Source organism: Meleagris gallopavo, chromosome 15, assembly GCF_905368555.1.
Source record: "Meleagris gallopavo chromosome 15, MGAL_WU_HG_1.1, whole genome shotgun sequence".
Classification (NCBI taxonomy): domain Eukaryota; kingdom Metazoa; phylum Chordata; class Aves; order Galliformes; family Phasianidae; genus Meleagris; species Meleagris gallopavo.
In genome coordinates this window covers 6368784-6394330 of record NC_139418.1, presented here as the reverse complement: position 1 = coordinate 6394330, position 25547 = coordinate 6368784, and positions in this window count along the sequence as shown.

Below are 25547 nucleotides of genomic sequence, written 5' to 3'. Positions count from 1 at the left end.
TTAAATGTTTTTTGATGACATACCATCACCTCCAACTTTTTCTTTTGGCTTACAAAGATGAGTAAAATGCTACTGCTCAGTTAAAGTCCTTTTACCTTAAATCTCCTGCAAGATTTAAAAATTGACACCTTAATCTTCAAGTACTTTGGCAGAATTGGTTGATGCATTCATGATATAGAAATCTCCCAAACAAAATCAACTGAAATACTTAAATTGCACAAAGAAATCTGAAAACACTGAACTGTAAAAACCACGCAGTCTTCAGGTTTATCAGATTTGCAAAAGATACAAATACAGCAACTTGTGGTGCTAATAGTTCAAAGAATACAACTACACAGCAAAGGGGATAGAAGTTGATATGTAGCTTAAGCAACAGAAACAATTTCTTGTACTGTCATTAAATATTAAATGAATGTTCAACAGTGAAGGGCAGAACATTACCAGCCTTGAGTAATAAAAGGTGTGATAGATACTTCCATGTCTTTTCTTCTCTATTTTTTTTTTTTTTTTAAACTATAGAACACTTTTCATTTATCTATGAAATAAAACCCACTAGTGTTACACTTTTAGTCTGGTTCATCTCAATTAAGAGGTTAAAAAGTAGTGCTACTTTCTCTCAACTGCACATCAACCAGAGCCACAGCACAAGACTCTCACTGTTCAGTTTTACATTAACATTTTCACTCTACATCAAAACATTTGGCCAAATTCTTGTTTCATTACGCTGCAACATAACGGGAAGATCAGTCACAACAGCATGACATTATGTAGTTCATTATTCAGGGAAAACTCACACAACCTTCCTTTCTTATGTGCATAGACAGCAGTGCTAATTAGTTACTTAATAACTGCATTCATAACCAGGCAGGTTCATCCTAGATTCCCTTTCTCTGACTAGTGGCTTTACACAGACTGCATGTTTTTGCTGCAATGATCAGAAAGTGAAAATTACAGTTAAAAAGCAGTAAATGACATTTTGTACTCAGAAGTATAAAAGCCATTTACATTCATTAAACCCTACCTTAAACACCATGGTTCTGCTTTGCTGCATTTTGACTCCTGCATGTATTTCTTGAAAGTATCTCCAGTTACCAACATCTACAGGAACAAAACAAATATAACAAAAATGCTCTAATTCTCCAACAGTTTAGTATAAAATTCCTGTACAATAGATCTATTACTAATGAGCTAGGACATATCTGACAGGAAATAAGGTCTCTAAGAACCTGACTTTCTGTGAGTTAGAAGTGAGAATAATTCCAAATCTACACCAACTAACATTCTAGACACAAACAAAGCAATCTTTCCACTACATAAATACTGGATAACTAAACACTTGTTCATAAGATAGATTTTTATTTCTTCAAAGAAGAAAAAAAAACCTTAGTTTACATCCTTCCTCATGCTCTTCTCTCACACTAATCCCTTACATTTACTCATTTTATCACTTGGCTACAAAAACATGTCTTGAAAGCATATCTTTTGGTCTCTATAGCTTATCACAGAACATACCAAATTTACTCCAGCACTTCCATTGATTTGACAAATTGTCAGAAGTATCAAGAGGAGGGGAAAGCAAAACAGTTACAAAAAAAAAGCAACAGCTGCTATAAACTCAAGGAACCCCATTTAAATATAGAAACACTTGAATATAATTACTGCACATGTTCTTTAAGGGAAATATAGTTTGTGTGCCATCAGCTACAACGCACTGAGTCAGCCTGAACACTAGTGTCAAATGATCTGACTTAGTGTGAGGTCTAAGCAATGAAAAAGGCAAGTAAATCTTTATTTAAAAAAAAAAACAAAAATAAATCACTATTTCAAGTACGTAAGTATAGATTTCACGTGTAAAGATCTGGACCAAAGCAGAACTAGTCACAATTTCCCCTCTTGCTCTTCAATATGTATTATTTTCTAATCAATACTTTATAGCAGAACAATACTGAAAAAGAAATGCTCAAATGAAGGTGAGCCTGAGGAAGTTGCAAAATCTGTTTGCTTGTTTTTTGTTGTTTTTTTTTACTGAGTGTTAACAGCAGCAGAAGCTTCTGAGTTCTCCATGTAGTTCATCAGCCTTTTACTACATTGACAGCATTAATAAATACGCAATAATACAAATTAGAAGGAAACAATTTATTCCTTCTCAGGACAAGAGAAGTAGCAGAGCTTACATAGTTGCACTCGTACATTTCATATTCTATATTACTCTCACACACAGGATAAACAAACTAGTTAATGTTATACAAGTCTGAAAGGAACAATCAGTAAAAAACTTCTTTTCCTAGAGCTTCTACCGGAAAGGTTTTATATCAGCAAATCATTGTTCACATACAGACCTGTTATAAAAATGAACATACACAAACATTGCACATCATAGGAAAAGATCAGTTTAAAACAACCAAAACCCCCTAATGTATTACGCAGCTTCCAAAACAAACTGGGTGACAAGCATTGCAAGCAAATAACTACAGGATGCTCATATCTTCCACTTGACAGAAATCTCTGCTCTGTACTGTATTTGTTATGTGCATATGTAACGGCAGTGACACCCTGGAACAAGTTGCCCAGAGAGGCTGTGGATGCCCCTTTCCTGGAGGCATTCAAAGGCCAGGCTGGATGGGGAGTTGAGCAACCTGGTCTAGAGGGAGGAGTCCCTGCCTATAGCAGGTGGGTTGGAACAAGATGATCTTAAAGGTCCCTTCCAACCCAAATCATTCTATGATAGCATGTGCAGTAACACCCAGAACTCAGACTACCAGACACCATATATACATTTACACACAAGGCAACAAGATGGCTCTTACTACAAAAGCAGCATTCTGGACCATATGAAAAAGAAAATTCTGTTCCATTCTTATGGGTTTGCAGTCTACAACGATACAACATCACAGTTTTATACAACACTGTCAGCTACTGGGGTTGGTACAGGGTGATATACTTCTTCCTTTTTCTTTTTTTTTTTTTCCCATTGCAAGAAGAGATGGAGGCAACAACAGGAGAACAAGAGAACATTTACCCCAATGTTAATTATCAAGAGAAAAATATTTCCAAAATGGCAGATAAAAAAATACTAACTTCTGCGAAATACATTTGGTATACTTTCAATCAATCTAAAAAATAGCTTGTATAGCACAAATTGGATATAATTATTTCAAAAATATATACACGATATATTCAGGATATAAAAAAGCGAAAGATAGTTGGAACAGAATCAAAAGAAAAATCGAACTGACTAGTCCCAACAGGCATCTCCTTCTAACAAATAATATACAAGGAGTACTTAAGTGAACTGTTCAGAAGACTGATCTGAAGAAAACATGTAAGTGCACTATTGTTTCTATTTAGAAGAACAAAACTGTTTCACATATGATTCATCTATTGACTGAATTGCAAAAAGCAGTACTACATGACTGTTAATACATACATTTTAAGTTACTTGAATACTGAAACTTTGCAAAGTCAAAAAATCTGAAAGATGGTGTAAAGACATCTGAAACACAATGACATTTTCATGTATTCTTTTTTCCTTATGTCAGAGTACTCCATCTCATATATTAGTAAACAGCACTAGATGTGTAATAAGAGTTGACACTGATTATAACACCTGTTACCAAACAGTTACTTATTTCACTTCATATATTTCAATGTATTGTAGAGATTCTTTAAACACTCTACATACATTCATTCCCTCATCACTTCACCTGGTAGATTAAAAAACAACAGAACAATGACAAAATGACTATCCTACTGTCACAGCAGCTTGGAACTTTTTGAAATCTAGGCCATGTGATGGCTGTTACTGGAGTCCAGCTAGGTAGATTACCTCATTCATCCATCTGCTCTATAATGGAACAGAAAGGAAGGGCTTGCACAACTTGTGGCCCACCCACAACTCTTGTACCTCAGTCTGATGCTTTGCATGGGTACAGACTATAGAGTTTCAAGATAGCAAATATTAAAGCAGTACTCGAGGTTCTTTCACCTTTAGTTAATTAGAATTCCTAATCCATGGGGGAAAAAAAAAAAAAAAAAAAAGAAAAAGGAAGAAGTTTATCACCCCGTACTCCCTTATTCAAAAGGGCAAATGTAAAAACAAAAGAGAAAGGAAAAACAAATATTTTCATAACTGTATTCAATTAACTTTTTAAAATACACCACAGAACAATTAGCAACTCTACTGTTCCAGGTACAAACTCTCAATATGCCTTAGCCTTCCTGAAATGCCAAAGGAAGATGTAGGCTTTATTTTGTAGCATAAATAACAATCATCGTAAATAACTTTAAATAACCTTTACAATGTGCTTTAAACCGTGCTTTAGAAGAGGAAAGCCATTCAAGACCTTGCACTGAAGTAATCTATCATGTCTACAATTGATACAACATCCTCTGTTTTAACTCTAATAGAAAGCACTCCATGAGCCTTTAATTACAATATTGTGACATGTGTGTCTAAACACTGAAAGAGATGCACATCTCAGTGTCCAGAATTTCAACACTAAGGTTACTAAGTCTCTGCTCAAAAACCCAGCAGCACTAGTCACTGTCATATCAGACACTTACAGCACACAGATTTCTAAATGTTAGGGCTGTTCCAAAAGCAATGCCTTTTTTTTTTTTTTTTTTAATAATGTCGCTCCACAACATCAGAGGTGGATGACGGTGGGATAGCAGTAGAGGTTGAACCTTCCCACTAATATCCCCTTTAGTTACCACGTGACAGATGGCAGAGGAGGGGCAATACAACAAAACAGTGTCTGATATAGAAATGTAGATGAAGAAAAAGTGTGGGCCTGAATTCTTCCATGCAGAAAAAATGGCACCCACTGACATTCACCAGCACTTGCTGAGCATTTATGGAAACCAAACATTCTATGTGGGCACAGTGTGGCAGTAGGTATTGTGCTTCAGCTGTGGCAACAGTGACAGAATGTCACACACCCACCTTTTTTTTTTTTTTTTTTTACAAGCACAGCATGCAGCTTCATGTTCATGACTGGAAAAAACACATAGCTGATGGTAGTGACTATGTTGGAAAATAGTGTTTTATAGATGAGAGTTTGCTCTATCAATGTTTACTGTACTTTTTGTATCCTTTTCAGTTTCCATGGAAATAAAGAATAAATAGGAGACATAACTTTCAGAGCACCTTATGTATTATAAGCCAAGTAGGCTGATCATTCTTTATACAGTCTCCAAAGCCAGTCAGAACAAAAATGGCTAAATGGTTAAATAATTGTTCGAGTTCTGCATCTCAAGGTCATATACAGCTACCATATTTTTCCTCTAATTACACAAAGCATGAGAACATCTTGTTAGATGAAGCATCATTAAAGCACTCAGATCACATTTGTGGAGAAACCATATGTATGCATATGTTTATCAACAGACATAAATGTAGCATTCTTTCCATCTCACCAAATTTCCATCTACCTGCTTGCCTTTCAGTGGTTTCTTCTTCCTGAGGGGCCCATAGATGCAAAAAGAAAAGGATAAACCCAAACAGACCACGGCCTCAATTAGATAATGAGAGGTCTGGGAGATTGGTTTAATTACTTCACTGACACTTGGCCCCACAAGGGTGACCCAAATTCACAGGGAATTTCATCAACTTGTCTCCATTTAAGTATTCACCTTCGACTTAAATTTCCTTCTACCTTGTTATCATTACCAAATATTTTGTACTACAGAAGGTCAACCATTCACATAGATTTAACTTAGAGCAATTTAGACTGTGCTAGAAAGTTAATAACATCGAAATAATGCATGTGTCTCTCAGTGAGCCTAATCAGAGCTCATTAATGTGCAAAGTTGTTTTTTTTTTTTCCCCTTTTTTATTCATGCATTTAATTTGAATGAAAACAAACTTTTCACAGAATCACCAAAGTTGGAAAAACCTTCAAGATCATCCAGTCCAACCATCCACCTATCACCAATAGTATTCACTAAACCATGTCCCTCAACACAAAATCCAAACTTATCAGACTCATCAGATCTAACAGATACCTAACCCAAGCAGCAAACACTTCACTCACTTTAAAAGTGAGAAAATTCCACTTTTCCTTCACATTTTTCTTCACCGAAGTACAAAGCAACACTTCAATAAAGAGTGAAAGGAGATCAAGGCTGTTGCACAGATATTGATACTGTTTATGAGTCTCGCTGTCCTTACAAAAACATTCAATGGATGATTTTCACCTTGATCTAAAATGTGCCATTACCATTAAAATCGTAATTACCAAGGTAATGGCACGATATTGGAACAGAAGGAAAAAAGGATTGGGCCACAAATTTTTCATGCCTACAGTTTATTTTGTTTGTACAAGAATTACTTTCACAGAAGTGTTTTGACTACTTAGAATGAAATCATTTAATATGTTCATAAATATAACCCTCAGTACAACATGAGATGCTCATTTATAATGTATAGGTAAGTAAGAGGACACCTCACATCCAGGAAACTATAAGCTAGCAAAAAAAATCCCCCCCACACACCTCCAAAAAAAAAAAAAAAAAAAAAAGAACAGGCAGCGTGTTGGAGCCATATGAAGTGATACTATTCCAGTTGATTTTAAAAAGCCCCACAGAATGGGATGACCTAATGTTTTCAGGTTGTAAGCTTAACAGCTTTGACACTTAAGTATGAAGATGACAAATCTTTTGTTCAGTGCATTACAAACAAGTTCTCATCACTTTCAGTTTCCAAGTTTCCAGCATATACACCTCTGGAGATATTCAAGACCCACCTGGACACCTACCTGTGCAGCCTGCTTTAAGGAGCCTGCTTTGCAGGGGGTTGGGCCAGATGATCTCCAGAGGTCCCTTCCAACCCCTACAATTCTGTGATATACATTGAGCACAATTCGTCTGAAGTCACAGTCAACTCCCATTGATGTCCAGACAGCAGGTAATAGAAACCCAGGCATTATGTGAGCAGTTTACAGTCTGTGGTACACACTGCAAATGTTTCCAGCTTCACAGGAATACAACTAAAACATTTTTGCAAGTATATGATAATTTATGGATTAGAAAAGTTTTCCATTTCAACAAGGTTGTTTTCTTTGTTAATTTTGTTTTTGTAAACAACAATAGCAAAATACCAAAGACGTCTAGGCCTAGAAGACTACACTGCACAATAACTGAGTTAGACATTTATAAACGTTAACAAAGAAAATGAAACATCAGAAAATGAAAAATTAGAAGATTGATTTTACTGATTATATATTTTTTAATAGAGCTGAATGATGGAAGTTCCTACATAAACATTTTTTACAAATGCACATTGATTCAGTTCGCCAAAATAAACAAAAACACTCAAAATAGATTTTACTTCAGCAAGGCTTTGAAGTGAAGAGCAGTGAAAAAATAAAAGTATTAGCATTAATAATTGCTAAGAAAGGAAATTCTACAAAATATATTTTAACAGTGGGAAATGAAACAGCATTTCAGTGCACAATTGTATATTCATAGAGCTTCTTGCAGCCCATGATGCCAGAAGCAGTGGATTAACCTAGTTTCTGCGGGCACAAAACTAGAAACTATTGCTGAGTGCAGCTGTCAGAGCCACCTGCATATCTTTGGCTCCATTCAAGTCTCTGAAGTAAGCCAAAGGGTGATTTCAGGATGCTGCAGTGTCCATTTTAATTCATGTTTGTTAAAATAAATAAATAAAAGAGCAAGCAATAATAACTAAGGAGACTGACAGCTGCTAACAATGTCTGCCTGGAAGGTTGGTTATGCAAAGATGAAATAATTTGTGCTTGTCGTAGTCTTACAGCGTATAGAATAATTCCAGTCTGACCTTTGTTTTCACCTGTATACTTAAGATGGCCTTCTCTGCCTTATTTAGAGCATGTTCAGAGCAGTCAGTCAGCAAGCTGCTACTGCCAAGATTAAAAAGCAAGCAAAGGCAATTGCATGGAAAAAAATTCAAGTCTCACACAGATAAAGGAGAAAGTAAGATAGCAATTTCCAGCTACCAGCAAGTTAAGTTCAGACAGTTCAAAACAGCACAGAAAAGTTCTGATGCTTATCTAGACTCAAGTGTAAATGTGGAGCAGAAATCAGGCTGACTTGGTGAAGTTTATCTATGCCAGCTCACTGCTCACTACCTCCTTCACCAAACCAGAGATGAAACCCACTGGATTTACCTCCAGGCTGCATAGGCAGTAATCACACAACATGAAGAACAGAAATTATTGTCAAAAACTTGTTTCCTTTCTAGCTCTTATTCACATCCAAAGATACATCCACTCAACAGAACACAAAAACAATCCTGTTTTGCCAACTGCACACCTATAAATTAGCCACCAGGCTGCCCTGTCACAGAAGTGCTGCCCTGACCTCCTGGTTCTGGGAGCACACTCCAATGTATTCCAGATACACACAAGAACTCATGAAACCTAAAGGAAAGCCTGGTAGGTTCACAAACACATGATGAACGAGAAATTCTGACGAGCTTGTGTGCTCATCCCACTAGCTCCCATTTTTACAGCTATCTTTTAGGCTGCTTCAAGTTTTCAGATCAAGTGCACATGCTAGAAAAATTTACCTGCAAAACAATTAACTCCTATGTAAGTATTGAAGCAGCTCAGGAGATAACATTGAAAATACTTCCATTAGTTAATGGAATTTAATTAGTTAATTAAAAAACAAAATTGATATTGTGGAAAAAAAAAAATGGAGGCTGTTCTGATGGACATTCCTGGCCTATATAAAAAAATCATGCCAAACCCTCCTCCTGTTTCTTGTGTTGTGGAGGTATAAGTACATAGGGACACAGTTCAAGACACCTAAGCTAGGTCTAAAAACGATTTTCCTTACGTAATATGCTTATTATACCACAGCAGCATAGCATCTGGATTAGATAAGCTCTGCCAACAAATCCTCTCTGTCCAGCAGTGATCTATACAATATATATTTTAACAGACAATGATGGGGCTTTCAGTGCCAGACAGCTGTGCCAGTTTTAGGTAACAGCTGTGGGAGAACTTTAATACCTATCACAACTCTGCTACAACTACAGAAGAGCAGAGCAGATTGCATGAATGCTCACTTCTCAGTATGCCTCAAAGTGATTTTTTTTTTTTTCCACGATTTAATCACTTCCCACAAAGGAAACTGAACCTTTTTGCAATGACAAGATTAAGACAATTCTACAACCCTTTCTGCCAGCTCTGGTTTCTAAGCAAGCTCTCAGACAGCAGAGTCCAAGACCCTCACATCTATTTCTATAGGGACAATACGATTAAATCACTGTACACCCTTACAGCCCTGCAGCAAATATAAACTTGAGCATCTTCATAAGAGTAAAACAGAAAGGGAACATACAGACAGCCAAGTGCAGGTCTGGCACCAGAGCCACTGCTGTCCTCAGAAGCAGCCACACACACCTGGGACAGTCTCACAGCCAGGAGCAGACTTGCACAAGGGCACTGCTATGTGCTCTGCCTCACAGCACATAGCCCTTGTGCATGCTGTATAGCCCAGCAGTCATCCTACCATATCCTAGTAAGTGGGGAATTTGGGTACCTCGCAGTTTCAAATCAGACGTATTGCCTGCATTTACATCAATTTTAGACAGGATCAGAACAAAAACAGATTTCAGAGTAAAGAATCTCCAGATTAGGTACTAATCTGAACTAGAAATCGAAGCCTAAGTAACCTAGACATGTTTTGACTCTCATTCAGAAAGGTAGCAGGCTTCAGTCCTCCACTGTTGCCATGACTAAAGCCCCATGCTAAAACTTAGAAGTTAGCTCTGATATAAACCATGCAGCTTTTCCTTATTTCTGTTGATGATCCACAGCTCCTGAAAGCAGATTTACATGTAATGAAGCTTAAGATACAGCTTTTACCCAGGATTCACAAACCCCGATATGGCAATAACTTAATGTATTTAAAGCTGATTCAACTTGTCTCTGTGGCATTTGTTTTCATTTGCTCTAGCTGGACACAGAAGCTCATCTGACACATCTTATTTTTATAAATTTGCAGCACAATTAAACAATTAATAATCTGAAACATTAGAATATTACTTGTTCATAAATTAAGAGTGTAGAATGCTGCTTCAGATTTATGTTCGTTATGCACACAAAAAATCTTTGCTTTGTAATTGAAAGTAGCTCTAGATTCTACAGCCTACAAAACCAATTCACTTTGTTTTGCTTACTTGGAAAATGACCATTAATTTCAGAACCGAAAATATTGTTATTAAAATATTGAGTGCTGTCTTGGGTGAATAACTCATCTATTAGCTTGGGATCAATGCAAATTAATCCCCTCAGTACCATGAAAAGGCTGCTTCTGCTCATTATGTAGCATCATAGTAGGAAAAGGTCTGATAAAGAATGGATGAATAGGCAGAACAAATAATTTGTCACACAACTTCCTTTTAGCAGCACAGTAATTAATATAGATAAATTATATCAAGTGTCCTGCATTTTATAAGAGAATTTCATTAAAGTAATGACACTTTGATTAAGTTTCCCTCTAACACGGATAAACTGCAGGAGAAAATTAGCACTTCCATTCCTCTGTTCTCTTCAGCATCCTCAAATGATTCCTGGCTATGGGCACCCCTCTCTAATCAGCCAGAAATCTCTGCTCTGACTCCAGTCCTATGTAACATCCATATTATCACTGCCTACACAATACCCATCAACATATAAGATCTATGCCTGAAGAAGATCAAAATGAAGACCCTCAATAACACCCACGTACACATAAACATCCTATTTGTAACAGTCTATTTGGGTATGGCACCTTTCCTAATGCTGAATGCTTATATAAAATTAAACTACTGCTGAACAAAGCACTGTATCTTGTCCCTGAAGCTGTACCCACAGAGAAGACAGACATAATGACAACAACCATTTAAATCTTTCCACTTGATTTCTGTGGTCACAGATAGCCCCTCTTGATGAGCACAAGGCAACCTTCAGGCCACCTGAAGCACCTGCCCCTCTGCACGCCGTGAAGGTATTCTCACAGCCAGCTTACAAGTCAATAAAGTTTTATGAAACTAGAGTGAGAAACATTTCAGGCACTTACTGCAAACATAGCACTATATGTCACCCCAAGTCCTAAAATCAGGTCATCAGGTTATTATCTCAAATCCCAGAATGAAACATCAGCCAACACTACCCAGAAGAAGCAGCCTATCTGAAAGCCAAAGTCAAACACTTCCAGATTTAACACCTCAGTGGGAAAGCTACTGGAGAGCGGGTCCCAAAGACAGCCAGAGAAAAACAGTATTCTGTATATACTTTCATTATTTAAGTGCAATATGTTGTAAACACTACAAGCTCATTTTCCAGAGCTTTTTCTGTTTTTCTTATAACGCCGTGGGACATAAGCCCTCACAGTTCATAGCAGCATCTTCTATCGTGGTTCATTCCTGAGATACAGGCCTGACAATTGACTGATGTTTCATACTGGCAGAGGTGGAGGGCCTACACAACTCCCATACATAAGCTAACATACCCCAAAAACTTTTAGTCAATCCATACTTCTGCTTAAGAAAAGAGAGACCTGCATCAAGCAGAGTCAACTATCTTTTCTGAGAACAAATAAACCAATAACAAGAACAGAAAAAATAACAACACAGAAGGAAGCGAGCCAAGGCTGCTAAGGAAGATTCATAGCATACCCCTAACACATACACAAAGTTGAAGTATACTTATGCCACAAAGCATGACATGCCTTTTACACTTAACTTCCTTGCCAGCCAAAAGCAACATTTACCTCCAGCCAGTCATGTCTGACAATTATTTCCTTCATAATTAATTTTTATCTTTTACTAGATCCTCTTCTGAGGAGAAGGGATGTCACAGCAATAGTCAATCAGTAAGCAGTAAACTGCCAATGTTGTTTCCACAACGCAAAAATAAGCATTTTTCAAGATGTTAGGTAAAGCATCAGATAAGAAATAATTCAACATTAGAAAACAATTTTTTTCAGACTGATTGGATCTTAAACTCTGATTTTTTTTTTTTTCACCAACATGAGAAAATACGCAGTTGATAATCTATCTAAAGCCTTTAAAAAGGTCTTTCATCTCTCAGAAGGGAAAAATTAAGTATTATTCTTGTTTCCTAAATTTTAAAAGGAAAAACATATTTCAGGTGGCCACCTCCATCACTCCAATTTACTGCAGCTAGTTTTAGAGGATAAAACAATACTGCATCCAAAATTAGCTGTTCCAGCCCACTTCTATTTAGCTTTATGACATAATTTCTTTTACCAACTTAGACATCTTAGACATTCATCACCTAAAAGGAAAACCAGAAGGACACTTGGTCTTTGATGAAAGCCCTGCCTTCATTTTAAAAAAAAAAAAAAAAAGCAAACAAAACAATGACACCAAAACCACACAAAAATAACCTATAACCATCAGCTGAATTAAGAAACAACTTGCTCCCACTGACGAAATTGTATCTATTTAGCATTTTATTTACTTGAAGAATGCCAAGGAAGGGCGTGAAACAGTCTAACTGCAATTCACAGGAAAGGCTTGCTTTCCAGTTTAACATAAATGTAAAGAGAGATGAGTTTGTGCTCATGTTCTCCTTCAAAAATTCTCCTGCGCTTTGACAATCAGTCTTTGATGATTCATTTAAATTCTTCCAGCACCTCTCCCAAACCGAGAAATTCCCAAGCAGAATCAGGTATGCCAGCAAAAGGGAATAGTAATGCCTAATAAGTTTGGACCAATTTTGAGCTAGTTCTTAGATTTGATTCAACTTACAGTACTAATTCACAAGAGGATCAAAAATCTGGATTCTTTTGGACTTGCAGTGTTCTCAGTGTAGCGGCTCTATGCAAATGTACGCCCAGCATACTTGCAGAAATGATTCTCACGTACCTTGATGTCAATCAATTCAAGATTAAGACAACTCTGCTAGTTCATTTTAAGAGAGATCATTACCTTTTTTCCCCTCAATGATCCCTCAAAAAGCTAAAAAGAAAAAAAAGCAAAAAGTTTTCCACACTTTTTCTAAGGTACCTGGGGGGAATATTCTGCACCACGTCCTGATGCTCCTCAGGCAGACTGAGCTGATTCAGATGAGCACACATGACTGACTAAACACTCACATATCAGAAAGACTTCTCTTAAAGGACCAAAATACATTAACTGGCAGAAACTCAAATATAAGCACCATATTAATGGAATTTGTTGGTGTTATAAGAGATTAAGAATTTGAACACTAAAGAACATTTCCCCACTTAGCAGACTGAATTGATGTACACATTTTGCCCCTGTTTAATAAATCAACAGTTTTATGTCTGTCTAACCTCATTATAGCTACATTATAACAGAATGAAGTAACGTCACTAATGAAATTAGGAAAACTTTGCTATGATAGCTGTATAACTGAAGTTATGTAAACATAATAAAAGCATTGCACTAGACTATTAACTGTACTGCCCATGCTTTAATTATTTATTTCTGTTGTTGTTTTTTTTTTTTTAAATAGAAAATGTAACCTGAAAATTTTTCAGAGTTTATATTTACTCTTTTTTACTCCACTGTCCCCATACATACTCAATTCCCAGTGCCATAATTAAATACTATTTACTCTGCATCACATAGCTATCTCTTGCAAATAAAGGTCTAGTCGCTACCTGGTCCACATGTACAGCCCTTGATGATGCCAACAGGGGGACAAGATAACAAATAGGAAAACTGCAGTGCTACAAGGCACAAGAGACTTGGATTTGATCCACATCTGTATGCCCAAAAGCAGTAGGCTTAGAGGATGAACAGTCATTTACAAATTCAGTTAGCATTTCTCTACCATCTACAAATATATACACAAATAGAATTTGCAACAATTATTTGCTGGTCTTCAGTAGTCTTTCCATCAACAGATTCTTGATAACGATTACAGTGTTCATTATAGGTAATAAAAGAAAAAAAGAAAAGGAGGGGGACTGCTGGATGTTGTTAAAATAGCCAGACACAATGAAGTTGCAATAGATCCTTCCAGCTGTCGTCTTAGCTGCCACAAAAATAAGTCTAGAAGTCACACAAACTCCTTGAGGCAGTAGGAAGCAGGGAAATTTACACTGCATGCTTTTAGACAACTTGAGAACTGCACAAATTCTGTCTTCTGTCACTCAGGACAAAACCCAGTGCAGCCTTATTCATTTTAAATAGAGGTTCCCTCTATTTAAAACACAGAACCACTCAAACCATCTTTTGCTTCTCAACCTTACACTAGACTTTCTTTATCATTATAACAACTTTTGTAAGATAAAAAAAAGAAAAGCTCCTCGGGTTGGACTCATTCCACCTGCACAGCTGTGCCAAAACACTTCCAGTGCATGGTTGGCTGTCTCTGCTTTCTGTTCCCAGGCACCTCCAGGGAAGAGCCCAACAATTTGCTCAATCACATCAAACCATGTTGCGTTTGTGACTCGGTCAGAAGACTGCTGGGCATCTAATTGCAACCCAGCAGTACATCATTCTGACAACTTATAAAGAAAAATATTAAGGAAAACAGCAAACAGTATTGTCTGTATGTTATCAGGAGTAAGAAAAGTCTAATTGGGGATGAAAAAAAAAAAAAGAAATCTTCAGCTTCCATCAAGAAGATTACAAAGTTAGTAGACCTAAAGTTTATTAAAAACTCTAAGCAAGTGCACCTACACTGTTTTGTACAAGATGAACATTTCAAATTTTCAGCAATTAAAATGCTTTTCACTTGCCCTCTCTTTTGCTCAGGCTTCCCAATGATACTATTTCTCATTTTACTTTCTCCAAAGGTACCCCCTAAATTTATTGCACTACCTATTGCATATAGTTAATAAGAAATAGCGAGTATGGGAGATAGCATTCCAGTTCTTTCAAAATAAAGTACGATGTTTTCCTTCCCTCAGCTGACCGATAGAAACAGTTTGAACCCTCCAACAATCTGCTGTTAAAGACACTATATTTGGCAAAGTCAACAATAACAAAATAAAGAGTAAGATTTACCTACTATAAGTGCACAGATCATCCACTCCACACACATTTCTATTTATAGAAGGTCTTAGCATGCCTTCCAATACCTTACAATAAACATCAGCTATTTGGCAGAAGGTACCAGTGCAAGACCATGCAGCAGAGTGCTCAAGGAAAGGCAATGCAAGGGTGAAGCATCCTGAGTTAGAAAAACTATAAGGGAGTTTAAAACCAGCACTCCTTCACGGTGAAGATAAAAAGCATCTACAATTATGCAAAAATGCAAAACAACTTCAGTTTGCTAACCTCAGCAAATACTTTGAAGCCAACTTAACACTTCAGTCCAGAACATGGCCCATGGTCACACAGAACTCATGAGGTACAAGTTCTTTAGTCCTATAAAGAGCACTTATGCAAGCCTAATGTTTCCTACTTCAGCTATTTTTTTCCTTCTTTTACAAACTGAAGCATGAGTACTTCTGAACTTCAAGCTAGAATTTATCAGGTTCTTACCTCAAGGCTTTTAACACTTGTAGATAAAGTCCGTATTCAAATGATGACACTTGATTTAAAACAAGACTTGTGGACCTAACCAAAAATCAAGGTAGGGAACAGAAGGAAACAACAGTAAAGTGGTAGAAACATTATAAACAGTTTCATATAAACATCTAAAATGAGGGAAGTTAAAGGAGTAAATAAATAAATAAATAAATGACAACAGGAACGTAGCAAGTGGTTTTATTTTCCATAAATTTATGCAGAAAAGTCTCCCACAAAGTTTTAGTTGTTTTTAACATTTGCACAGCTGTCAAGCACACACAACAACTTCAGCCCATTTCATTTGATGCTGCATGAAAACAGCCATACCGAAAAACTACAACAGGGTAACATGACTTGGAGAATTCTGTTTCAAAACAGTTTCTCCTGTTTGTACAGAAGAACATACAAGCAGTAGAACTACACAGGAGGTGGAAAAGCTGATAATAAGGTATTAAATCCCAGCCAACTGCCAACATCCTCACAAGACAAAAGTGATAGGACCACGGGGACATGTCAAATAGGACCGCAATCCAAAATCCAAGTCATACTAAATTATCATGCCAGCAAGAGTTGATTCCTCCCCTCCAAAGTAGCCAGTTAAAGATCAGTCACATCTCTACTTGATGAAAGGTCAGGCGTGTGGTATTGTGCATCCTACATTCAGGCTAACCAGAATACACAATCAAGTAGTTCTTAGAAATAGATTAAGCATTTAGAAATTCCAACAAAGCAAAGGAAAGTTATGCCTGAAGCTCAGCTGCAGGAGTAGTCTCTGCATCCTTTAAGTAAATCAGCTCAGTAAATCTGAAGTTTCTTGACCAGCTCTACAGAAACAGGTTTCTACATCTAAGGCAACATATTTGGAAAAAAAAAACAAAACACACAAAAAAACAAAAAAAACAAAAACAAAAACAAAAAAAGGAAACAAACAAACAAAAAACCCTGACAGCAGCTTCTAGTAAAACCACTGATTTTCCAAAAGGAATAATTTTTAAAAAGCCATCTGAAACAACGCCAGACACTTCATACCTTCCTGAGAGCTTCCTGAGAGCTGCAGTACTCACACATGATCACTAAGAAACAAGACATTTTTAAGCATCTACACTACATTTAATTATAGCATAGATTTATACATATTCTTATATACTTAAATTTACTTACAGACTTAAAGGTAAGTCTGATATCCAATGAAAGGAAATCCTGCTTTAAGCACAAATACGCTGAATAACATTTAACAGAAGTAAAGTACTGTTCCAAATGCTTCTTTCACAGCTGCCCATATTTTCAAACTGCTTCAAAGAGAAGACGACATCCTAGCACACAAGCATCCCTTACTTGGCAGTGACAATGACTACCCCAGCACCTGTCACAGCCTGCCTTTCTGATCTCTATAAAAAACAACAACAAACAGACTGAACCTCATTTGACCTTTTAATCCTGAGCTACTCCAGGTGAGTTCAGGAAGGCTCACGTTTCAAGGATGAGGTAATATATATACGTTCTTCCACTTGTTCTCCATCAGAGGATGAGCAGAGGAAATAACCTCCTCACTTCTGTCATGCACAAGTTGGGATTTACTGAAAAGAATAAAGGCTGAGAGCAGACCTTTATCCTTCTCTGCTAGTCCACTAGGGTTTGCAGGTTCATTGCTTCTTCAGCAGAGTACTGTCTTCTCTTTAGCGCTAGTAGTAGCACTAAAGCACTACAAATAGTAGCACTGAGCAAAAATGATAACTTGTATTCCCTTAGTGGCAATCTGCATCACAGAAAAGCTGACTTCTAGCCTACCTTATGTGAGAGAGAATAACAACACTACAGTTATATACATGTACAGAAAACCACCTTGCAGTCCACAAGCATAAAAACCTTTTTTTCTTAAGAGATCAAAATAATGTAGCATCTCCCCAATAAGGGGAGGTGCAATTCCAGACAAGTGATTATAGCCTTTGATCTGCAGAGATTCCAAGTGTAAAAGTTACTCAATATATTTCAAGCTAACTAATAATCCACATTTCCATTAGCTCGTATACTCGAAAAAAACATTTTCTCTTGCTTTATTTTGCATATGCCCTTTCATAAGACCAGAGCCTACTAAGAATTTACTTCTCCCACTCTGCCAACTGAACTCATTAATACTTTCGTATCATCTCAGATGCTTAAGATTATCCAAGAGTCAAGCTATTACTGATTTGTAGGTAGGATTTGGGTGAAAGAAGCCCTGTCATCTCCTAAGGAGCTCAGCTGCATTAAGACATTTGAAGGACCTACAACGACACTACAGCATTCACTGTTATTAAAATGCAGTGAAATCCAGACCTTTGTAGAGAACTTCATGGTCTGAGCAATCAACCTGATAATCTGCTCTTCTCTTAGTCTAACAAGTTCCAGCCCTATCACCTCTTAATTTCTGGACAGACACCATCACAGTTAACTAGGACGTAGAAATGAAATGCAACTACTTAGAACTAAGTTTCTAGTAAAAACATTCTTACAAGGAATGTACTAATTCTGAGCCTTAAAAACATAAGAGAAGCAGAGTAATTATTCAATAAAACACAGACAGTAAAAAAAAAATTCAATTACAAATTGTTTTAGCTTTAAGTTGTATAACACAAATTGAGCACTGCAGCAAAAAAAGTAGAGCCTGACTTCCCAATTCAATATTTTCTTTTCCACAGTCCTTATGAAGGGAAAACCAAACTTATACAAAAGATAATTGCAGATTTGGGCTGAGAGAAAAGCAATTTTCCTAGTGGGTTTATTTGGACTTTGCTGTTGAGCCCCCTGTAAAAGGTACTTTATGTCAGATGTAGAAGTTTCTGTTGCAGAAGTAACAACAAGATTAAGAACGTCAAGCTTCACTAACACTTTAATGAAAAATTACCTGGTTGGACTTGTTAGATCTTTTTCCCTTCAATTGAGCTGTGCATTGGGATAATTCATCGCATGGCTTCCAGAAAAGCTCTCAGTCAGCAGCACTTCTGACTGCCTAAGGGTAAGAAAAGCCTCCTGCTTTCATCTCCCACAGAGCTTTAAAATTGGGTTGGATTTCTTCTCATGTGGAGATGTTCCCTTTAACTTGGACTAAAAGCTAGATGAGGGTTAGATCTGAATCCCAAATCTATGGCTAGTCAAGGGAAAAAAAAAAAAAAAAAACCAAGTGAGAATAATGCCGGCCTCCTCAGTACACTGCTGATGTTTGCTGTTGCATCATTTCCTTCCATACTCACATTCAAGGAAATTATCTGCAACTTGGAAACAAAGTGACTGCAGGTTATCATTTCTGATGCTCTAATACATGAGAGGAAACAGTAGGGTGCATTTTCATAATAGTCAAGTTAAAACTCAGACTGGAAGTGACATCTGTGTGACTGAGCAATAAGCAGCTCCAAGCTGATCGGCTAAAACTAGCCTCTAATGGAAAAACCACAAGTCTTGATATACATCAGCTAAGCCAGCTCACCCTAGAGTTGCACACACATCAAAGCCAAAAAGAACATTTGTCAGGGAGAGTGGACCTGCAGCCACACGTAATTAAAATGGTATTTAAGCACTGCAGGGTCACACTATCAGACTCCCTTTACCTATATAGATCAACTAAAGATTAATTGTATGAATGACTGGATGATTAGATACCCATTTCACCCCAGAATTACAGCTCCATTTTATCTCAAAAGGAAGTCAGACTCCTACTTATGCCATTCCGGTTTTAAATTCTTTAAATGAAATACTCTTAAGAGAGCATGGCTGATGTTAATTTACTGTATGATTTACCTCAAGACAAAACTTTCTTAACCTGAGATGCGAATCCATCTATTTCCCTGGAGCCACATAAATTGCATTCTGTGTACTGAACTGAACACAGTTACTTTTCCACAGTTTCCAGACATGGCTTTTCTCTCCCTATTTGTCCTAATGTATTTCTGAGTCTTCTGCTTAAACATGCAGCATGTAGCCAATGTGCATCATTCTTGAGACTAATTTTAAAAAAGACAGATGCTTGGGGGTCCTGAGAACCTCCCTTCCACCCTTCTGAGTGACTGGAAGGCAAAAATCATCCTGAAATAACAAGGTCTGAGATTCACTGATACCTTTATAGACTTCAGCAATAACTTGCTAGGATTTTAATGCTTTTATAACCTTTTAACATAAAAAAGGCAAATTCCTTAAATAATTTCAGTGGTTCAGAAAAGCTCACAAAATTTCTTTTATTATAAGGTAATATAAGAAGGAAAAAAACTTGTGCATGCAATATAGACCAGTTTAATCTTCCTTCTCCTTTGGCAGCTACCCTGAAAAATTCATCACCAGAACTTATGTTCTCAGCTTCATCCAGAAATTATTATTACATTATCCAAATTGCACTTGAAAATACTATAGGACCAGTACTTAAGCCCTGCTGATCAAGGTTGCAAAATGAAGCATCACAGAAGCCAAGAACTGAGATGGACCACTTCATCCCCAGACCCTCTTCCTCTGCATGCATTTATGTAATTGGCAGAGCTGCTTTACAAGAAGTTGCTCGTATGGTGCCAAACTGGTTTCCAAATTTCTTGAACTTCAGGGCCACGCTCTGCAATGAAATAAAGAGAAGACTCCACTCAGTCCTGAGAAGTCCTGAGAATCACCACTGCAGCTCTGCTCTCCTGGGCTCACTAAGGACATGGTGCTCCAACTGCTGCACAGCCACCACCTTGCATCCTTACAAGGTAATCGTTGCACTGAGTCCTGGGGATTAAGAAATGGTGAGGAAATATTCTGAGACAAGTCAGTCTTAGGCTGAAGAACAGAAGTGGAGGGGGAGGGAAGAGAGAATGGAAATCTTTTCCTCTGCTGCCATCCCTTGTCCTTTCCCCAGCCCACACATTCCTATCCTGAGTTTTGTAGGATGCTAGAAGCTGCTTCACCAGCAGCACAGCACAGGATTGCCATCTACAGGCCTTTGAACAAAAGACAGTGCCATCCAGACAACTACTAAAGACTGAAGAAAAGCAAATATGAAATAGATTGTATTCTCTATATGAACTTGGGCCACAGACTTCGTTTTTCGTTTTATAACACTTCAACTCATAACATTAATCTTCAGCCCACAGGTAGAATAACCCTTAGCGGTTACGTGCTATGGCAAAAAAAATTTAAATAACATGATAAAGATTTCTATTTTCAGTCAATTCTTGTACATAACCATGCTTTATCTCTTATTTTCTTATAGCTCTAGGAGATTCTGACATGCATCTGCCTTGCATTTTTCTGTTTTGTTTTTCCCGTTCATATTTCAGTAATAAAACAAAAGCTAAAAACATATCCAAGATTCTGATAATGCAACAGACAGAACTACCATAAAATCAGCAGGGTACACAGTGTTTTACAGATACTTTCAACGTTTCATTATTATCACCGCTACACTAAACTGACCTGCAGTAAGTGCTGCAAACTCATCAAGCATGCCCAACCTACTGCTCCTGCAGCGAATCCACATGATACTGTTGACCAAAAGGGAACAATGCACCAGAGATTTTCATATTTACCTCAAGTAGATACACATTTAGAAAATCTTTTTATCACTACACTTTTATCAGTAGAATGCTGCAGAAAGAATTTATAGATTAGCACACAATGTTGTAGGAGATACATAGGATTGAATAGTCATTTGTACCCACAACATACATAAGGATTAGTGAAATGTTGAGCACTTTTCTGCTTCATGGACCAAGCAAGCTGGAGGAAAAGCCCTTGACAGAAACAGCTTAGTTCTGATCATTAAGACAAAGAGCTACTATCTTAAGTCAGGGCTCTGAGCATATGTTGGGGCTTAAGGAAGATAAAGATTAGAGGTACACCAATATCATCTCCAAACCAAGCACTACAAATGTCAGATTTTTCAACTAAGTTAACAATGTTTAACAGGATCCAACCATATGAAGGTACAAATACACAAATAAGCATCATCAAGGAACATCAGACTCAGACTGAAGCAAACCCAAGTCAATAGCTAGTATTTCTGGATAACAGTGATAGACTGATTTTCTGGAAAACTTTGTTTTCTGCATTTCTCACCTTCATAAACAGAAGTCAAAAAACAATAATAGCAATAAATAAATACAGCTACCTTATTGAAAATAGAGAAGCTTGAAACAGCACTAATTCAAAAGCATTTGTGCTAAATGTCTTAACCAGTTTAGATAAAGCCATCTTAAGGAGTGATAATGACATACAAGTGTAGCTTTCCAGGAGAAGTTCAGACTGTTTTCATTTGGTGAACTTGAACCATTTTTTCCTGGATACCCTGGTAGATAGACTGCCTGCCTACTTATGGCTAATCAGAAAGTGGTGAAAAGCTTAGTCAACCTGAGTCAATCTCAGCCTTCACCACACTTATTCTGATAACTTGCTCATTTTCAATTAAAGAAGTACTATTGACAATATTCAAGAGAAAAGACTTGCTGAACACATGACTTTTCAGTGGAAATAAAAGGGGATGCTGAGCCTTTTAAGATCGTTTCTTAAAACGTGCATTCTGGAAGATTCATCTTCGAAAGCAATGGAAAAAGAATGGACTTATCAGCAGAATCATAACCTTTCAAGACGGATAATTGTGAGCTGCACAATGGCAGTATCAAGAGAAATCCCTGAAGCCAAAGAAAGCTGCAAGAAATTTACGCATTCTTATCTGCCATTCTTCTTCTATGTTTCCTGCTGAAGGAAAAACTTAACTTTTCTCCTTCTCTAGCCATCATCTACAGCATGAAGCAGCAAACGTAGTCGCTAAACAAGTGGACTAAGCAGAAATAAGGTGAAAAAGTATTGAGTGACTGCTGCTAGCAATAGCAAGCAGAGATCACGGAACAAATGATTATAAGACAAACCAGATCAAAGTCAGAGATGCACAACAAATGGAATGAAATAGTAGTAGGCAGAAAATCTATCCTATTGATGTTAAAGCAGATGGACCAAACTAGTGACAACACAAAGCACAGATAAACTAGGAAAAGGGAGAAGTTATGAGACTGCTTCATCTCTCATATTAACGAGATTATCTTTATGTTTGAGAAGTAACATGATGTTCAGAAGGAATAAGAGGCATAACAATAAGATGCAAGAAACATCACTTTTTTTTTTTTCATTGACTGTATAGTAAAAATAATAAAATCCTTGTACCACAACTCACTGATCAACACAGTCCCTATTCCTCTAACCAACTCATCCTTCTCAACGCCAGCAGTTCTCAACAGTAAAATATCTTAGGAGGATAGGGGAAGCAATCATTAGCTGTATCTTCAGTAGGAGAGAGGACAAAGCATGCAAGAGTATGAAAAACAAATGAGTGATATCACAAGTAGGTTGGAATGAATCAACTCTGCTTATATTTAAATATTTCCTGCAACCAGGTTAACCTTCATCGTAGAATGAACAGAAGACTCTTAAATTCAAGGGGAATTACTTCAATAGAGTGTATGAGAATATGTAGCAGAAGAGCCGAAGATTTTGTATACATCATCTGTAGCCTGCCAGCACAGCCTCCAGCTAATGGCAGTCATGCACCCATGTCCTACCCAACACATGAGAGCAAACAAGCTCTAGTTAACCATTAAACCTTCTGGTTAATGGAAATCATTACAGCAACGTAGACTTTCCACATTTCCTGATGTTAATCAGAAAATCACTTGGAGATATCCCATGATGATACAAGCACAGTGAGACATAGACTACAGAACAATTAATACCTTAACAGAAGTACCACCTTCATTCACTCAGTACTTGTAACACATAATAGTTTTATAGAATATCTTTGTGCATTACGTTAACAAATAACATCTAAGTTCATTTCTTCAACGTGTCTCCTTTTGTTAGGATGGAAGGAAAAGTCTCCCTAAACTACACAATGCACGGCACTGTTCTACTTCTAGATTTATTGTAGAATATCAAGAGTTTCATCCTTGTATCAAGAGCTACAGCTGGAAATAACAAGCAGAGGTAAATAAAATGACAGAAAAGGCTGTTGAGGCAGGAACAAGATGCATCAATTTCTGCTATATTAAAGAAACTGCAACCTGTCATATTCAGCAAAGTAGTCATACTATTTGAGGCATTTCTACACTGACATCTTCTAAACAACCTGCATAATTTGTAACAAGGCCCCAAAATTGCCAATGTCTTTCTAAAATTATGCTCAACCAAAACTTTTGTTCATAACGAATGCTTTCTGGCATTGCAGTCTGAGAAATCCAAATGATGTTAACTAGCTCCAAGTCAAACCAACCTCAGCTACACAGTTGGAACTGCAGAGTAACCCTGGCTATATTCCAAAGGATCAGAGAACAAACTTGGCTACACCCTCCAAAGAAGGGGACCCAGTTAGCAGCAGTAAATTGCTCCTTCTGTGACGCAGCACAGGTGATGGGCATTACAAAATCACCTGCTTTACTATAGTATATTTTCTTAAAACTATTCTGCTTTATTTCCCAGATTCTACTCATCTAAATACCATGATAATCTCACAGCATTGCACTGATACATCCTTCCTACCACATCAGCATTTCTATTTAATGTATTTTTAATTCAGAGTATAATACGAAATCATTTGGGAAAGCCATGCTCTGCTTTCATCTTTTCCGTGGATAATTAGCAACTTGGCAACGAAGGACACACTTTCTCTCTGGACTGACATGCACTCCAGCGTCAAAACATCTGCATTTTTGCCAAGGACTTAGCAATATTCTGTGCTTTGCTTTTCTGTTTTTCTCAACTATAACAGACAGTGAAGTTGCAAGGAAAAACCCAGGCTCACTTTTCTTTGAACCGTGTCCATTTACCAGTGTAGTACAGCAGATGTTTGTCTCCCTGACAAGTGACATTCCTGTCACAGGGCCAGTGCCAGAAGTAGCTACCAGGTGTCAACCTTCAGTCTATAGAGAGCATTCAGAAAACCCCTAAGTCATTCTGCTAATTTCTGGTCAGCCTGCAGCACCTTCTGTTCCATGAGAAGCACCTACTCCTTCACAGAGACACAGCACAGCTTTCAGAGCAAGCTGTGTGCTCTTGGCATGTTCAAATGGCACCTGCAATGACTGCACTGCCACTCAGCAGCACAGCATTTGACAACCTGCATTGCCAGAAGTAGCTTCAACTCACTGCTGGTGTGCAGAGAATTAACAGTCTCACAGGGGATGCAACAGCAAATAATCAGCCTGCATTATGCAGGAGGGGAGGTGTTATTCACGTCCTAACTGAGGAAGTTGTCCACAAGTGACCTTCAATTGATCATGCTTCAGTTGTGCTGCTTTCACTAATATACTGAAAATTTGAGGTTTTGAAAAGCTCAGAGCTGAGATGATCACAGAGGCGAGATGGAGCAGAGGGCTTAACATGAGCAAGAAACCAAAGCTCAGCAAAGCCACGTGCTGCGCTGAGTCAGTGATCAAGTTGAAAAAACACAGGCTCCTGATTCTGCACTCAGCTCACTGCTACGTGTCCATCTGCAGAGCTGGAGCCGAAAACAAGTGAGGTGCTGGACTTACGGCGGTTCTTCTCACCACGTGAACAGCCCTTTCACGTTTATTTCCTTTTCAATTGAGCAAAATGCTTTTAAATCAAAGTTACGGCCTGTTAAAGCTTAATTCCCTCGGTCCCTCCAAATCCTCTGTACATAAGATGCACAAGCACAGTGTACCAGAAAAGGTACTCTCTAAATTAACTACCACCTCGAACAAACAAATTAAATGAAGAAGAAAACTCAAGGAGGAAGATTAGTCAAAAAAAAAAAAATTGAAATTCATTTTAGCTCAGTCACAAAACAATACCAAACTCTTCCACACCTCACACTGCAACAGCCCAGGACACCTAACGTGAAGGCAGAGAAAACAGGAACTGGCCCTGCACTGCCAAAATGATGACTACTGAGGGCAAGGGAACTTAACGCTCAATTTTGCGGTATGGGTAGCAGCAAGGTAACTTGTCACTTCTGGATCTAAGCCACTGTTTTACTGCAGCAGTCTAAAAAAATAACAACAAAAAAAGCAGGAAACAAAAGACTGGATTTTTCATCTGCTGGTTCTTGCAA